The sequence below is a fragment of the Penaeus chinensis genome, chromosome 5, assembly GCF_019202785.1.
Source record: "Penaeus chinensis breed Huanghai No. 1 chromosome 5, ASM1920278v2, whole genome shotgun sequence".
NCBI lineage: Eukaryota > Metazoa > Arthropoda > Malacostraca > Decapoda > Penaeidae > Penaeus > Penaeus chinensis.
The window spans coordinates 11,927,320-11,931,890 of record NC_061823.1 but is presented as its reverse complement, the minus strand read 5'-3'; the positions used below and the strand labels follow the sequence as shown (position 1 = coordinate 11,931,890).

At 29.8% G+C, this 4,571-nt stretch overlaps 1 protein-coding gene across 3 annotated transcripts in view; it reads left to right on the top strand.

Annotated features, from left to right (window-relative positions):
• The first annotated feature begins 3,235 nt into the window (after positions 1-3,235).
• Positions 3,236-4,571, top strand: part of LOC125025854 (innexin inx3-like) — a 12,312-nt gene continuing 10,976 nt past the window's right edge. The window contains exon 1 of one of the 3 annotated variants that reach the window (XM_047614138.1): positions 3,236-3,314. The gene's annotated coding sequence lies outside the window, so the exon portion shown is untranslated. The remainder of the gene's footprint in view (positions 3,315-4,571) is intronic. The other 2 variants (XM_047614139.1, XM_047614140.1) reach the window with 2 other exon arrangements.

The following is a 4,571-nucleotide window of genomic DNA, read 5'->3' as shown; positions in this document are numbered from 1 at the left end:
TAGTAGGCCATGTATGTCACAAATAGTTTCCCCCATCAGGTTTTTCAGGCTGTCTTCTGATAAGACATTCCGTGTACTGTGATTTCTTGCCTTCTCTGTACTGTTTTGTATAAATAAATTTTATATGAATGTATTACTTGTTTGTAATAAACCCCTGTCTCGAACTGAACTCGAATAATATTAATTTGGTTGTTTACAACTGTAACTTTCTAAGAATATAAACGAAATTAAACTTCCATCCTTAACAAGAGATTATGTTGAACGTAGCCAATATAAATCTGTTGATACATGTGTACATATATTCATAGTGTATTGTACTAATAGGAAATATACACAAACTACGTAGATACACGTACTTCACAAACTGCATATTTGCTTTGTTACTTCTGAGTAATATGTCAAAAACAAATATAAATGCATTGGGAAACTTGGTACATCATCTTTATCTTCACCGTTACCAATTATTGATATTATTTCAATGATAATGATAATTATCATAACTGTTATTAGGAAACTTAAGATACATATATGCCCCATGAATCCTCGTTCCTCGACAGTACTTCAAACACGTATAAATGCATAGGAAAACTACTCAACCATATAAGAACGGGTTACTTCACTAAAACTATACATATATTATTGCAAAGGCCATATTGGCTTTGTCTAGTATTTTTCTGGGTAAATGTTACCAAAATCGACGCACAAAGATAGAGGGAACTGGACACCGCCATCTTATAGAATATCAGAAATACTCATTAACAACACACGTGCAGCTGCTGTGGTTCATATTTAGCGCGAAATTACGAAAATATCCGCTGCATATCACTGCTCAGAGACAACACCCACACAGTGAGAAGTTTTATGTCGCATTTTCTGTAATTTGTCACGAAGTGCTAATAAAGGACGTTACAGGGAGCTTGCCCTCCTATCTTGGGAACAGATTGAGAGTAGGAATAGGTTTGGAGTTTTGGGTTAGCATGATACCTGGTTTTGGGACTTCATCTCTGGACAGTGCGTCGCTCTCGGTAACATCATCTTCATAATCTCCATCTTTATCTTTATCTTCATCTTCATCTTCATCTTCATCTTCATCTTCATCTTCATCTTCATTTTCATCTTCATCTTCATCTTCATCATCGTCATCATCATCATCTTCATCTTCATCCTCATCTTCATCTTCATCTTCATCATCATCATCTTCATCTTCATCTCCATCATCTTCATCATCTTTATCTTTATCTTTATCTTTATTTTCATCTTCATCTTCATCTTCATCTTCATCTTCATCTTCATCATCATCATCTCCATCATCATCATCTTCATCTTCATCATCTTCATCTTCATCTTCATCATCTTCATCTTCATAATCTTCATCTTCATAATCTTCATCTTCATAATCTTCATCTTCATAATCTTCATCTTCATAATCTTCATCTTCATAATCTTCATCTTCATCATCTTTATCTTAATCTTAATCTTCATCTTCATCTTCATCTTCATCTTCATCTTCATCATCATCATCATCTCCATCATCATCATCTTCATCTTCATCTCCATCTTCATCATCATCTTCATCTTCATCTTCATCTTCATCTGCATCTTCATTATCATCATCATCATCTTCATCTTCATAATCTTCATCTTCATAATCTTCATCTTCATAATCTTCATCTTCATAATCTTCATCTTCATAATCTTCATCTTCATAATCTTCATCTTCATAATCTTCATCTTCATAATCTTCATCTTCATAATCTTCATCTTCATAATCTTCATCTTCATAATCTTCATCTTCATAATCTTCATCTTCATAATCTTCATCTTCATAATCTTCATCTTCATAATCTTCATCTTCATAATCTTCATCTTCATAATCTACATCTTCATAATCTTCATCTTCATAATCTTCATCTTCATAATCTTCATCTTCATAATCTTCATCTTCATAATCTTCATCTTCATAATCTTCATCTTCATAATCTTCATCTTCATAATCTTCATCTTCATAATCTTCATCTTCATAATCTTCATCTTCATTATCTTCATCTTAATAATCTTCATCTTCATAATCTTCATCTTCATAATCTTCATCTTCATAATCTTCATCTTCATAATCTTCATCTTCTTATTCATATTCATCTTCATCTTCATCTTCATGATCTTCATCTTCATCTTCATCTTCATATTCATATTCATAATCTTCATCATAATCTTCATCTTCATCTTCATCTTCATAATCTTCATCATAATCTTCATCTTCATCTTCATCATCATCTTCGTCTACAATTTGATCCTCATCGTATCGTTACCGCCGTCAATCGGTGATATTATTACTATAATAATGATAATGATATATAATCATAATAATCATAACCATTATTATTATTCTCGTTAATATTATTATTATTATTATTATTATTATTATTATTATTATTATTGTTACTTTTTTTTATCGTTATTATTATTATTAATATTAGTGTTACTATTTTTATCATTATCGTTATTATTATAGTTATCATTATCATTATTATTATCATTAATATTAGTTACTATTTTTATCATTATTGTTATTATTATAGTTATTATTATTATTATTATTATTATTATTATTATTAATATTATCATTATTGTCAATATTATCATTATTATTATTATTATTATTACTATTATCATTATCATTATCATTATTATTATTATTATCAATGTTAATAATGATGATGATAATAAGAATATTATAATTATTATCGTTATTATTATCATCATCATTATTATCATTCTTATAATTGTTATTATCATCACCATCATCGTTATTATTATCATTATTATGATTATCATTATCGGCATTACTATTACTGTTAATATTAATTTGAGTCGTGTTTTTCTTTTCATTTTTGTTACTGCTACATTTATTACTACCATCAATACCGCCCTATTATTTTGTTTCTTCTTATTCAATTTTTATTACTACCATCATTGTCATTGCCATAAAGTTTTAAATCATTATTGTCGTTATCGTTAACAGTAATGGTAATATAATAAAATTCGTGCGCATACAAATATGAACATTGATTTCTACACCAATTATAAAAATCAACACGCTAATAAGCCCATCCCTTTAAACAAACAAGAGGAAACAAAATAAAATAGCAAAACAAAATGGATAAAAACAATAATAATAATAACAATAAAACAAAAAAAAAATATATATATAACCCCGCGTGCTTCGCTTTACGATCTTTGACTCGAAGAAAGAGAGAAAACAGCGGACGAGTTAACACGTTTTTCGGTAAAGTCTCACTTATGCCGTTAGTTCGGTGAGTTGCTATGTTTAGTATTGGTGAGGAATGACTAGAATTTATTTAGTTTTAGATGTTGGTTTAGTTTGATAAGGAATTGGTACTTTTTTGTAGTATATTGAAAGGATACTATAACTTGTAGCAGCAATGGAAGTGTAGTTTTCAAGATAATGTTATCCTTTTTTTTTTTTTTTTTTTTTTGTGCATAGATTCTCTGTGAAATAAGGCAGTTGTTGTATTTGAAGTGTTATTGTGGTTGTAAATTTACTCCTTTTGTTCGAGAATTCGTAATATAACTGCAGGAAAACCGGTATAGATTTTGTTGGAGAGTGATCGTGAATTGGACTATTTTAAGATATTTGTAGTTATTTACATGTCATTATTCCAGTGTTCTTGATAGTGTTATATTAGGGAGGGAACTGTTATTGAATGTTTTATTGAAATGTAAGCTAATTCAAATTGGAGAATTGAGATAAGCCTACATAACATGCATTTTGAGAAGCTGCTTTTTTAGGAGTTATATTGGTATCATTAAAGTTTGTTTGATGTTTGTTTATCAGGTGAATACTGACGTGATTTTACAGTTAACATCTGAAATGTATTGTAACACTGTCAGGGATATAGAGAGTTTTCAATTGAATTACGGTAAGATATGGGAAAATATTTCTAAAGGTTCAGTAAACCGCTTTTATGCCTTTTAAAGAAGGCCTAAGAAAATTCAGCCTTTCACAAGTATTTAAGTAAATTGTTTCTGTAATTAAGATACAGAGCAAAGCTGTCTTATGACTAGGAAGTCTTTATGTTAGCCTATGTTTGGAAAACTACCTTGTCTGAGATGGTTTGGCAAGTTATCCCCTGAAGAAGCATTTTCTGCATTTAGGGCTGTTACAACGGTTATTATAGAAAATGTGAATGCTCACACCTTAGAACGTATTCTCCAATAATTTATCAACTTTTAGATATGTTTCTAAAACTATGTTCGTTAGATAATCTTAATTTCTATAATCTTATCAAAATGTATGATGAAAATGATTAGGAGACTCCTGCAGAAGTGTTCAACTACAGACCTTTATATTGGGTGTATATTGTCCAAATCCACATGTACATAGTGATGTCTGATTGTAGGAAGGCTGTCTGGCTAAGTCGAACAGCATGTCAACCAATATAGCCTCTGCTCATAGTGGTATGGCATATATTTTGTCGAGACTAGCCTTGATGGTAAACTGTATTCTTGCCAGCCATGCTGATTGGATTAAATAATGTATTCTTATTCTT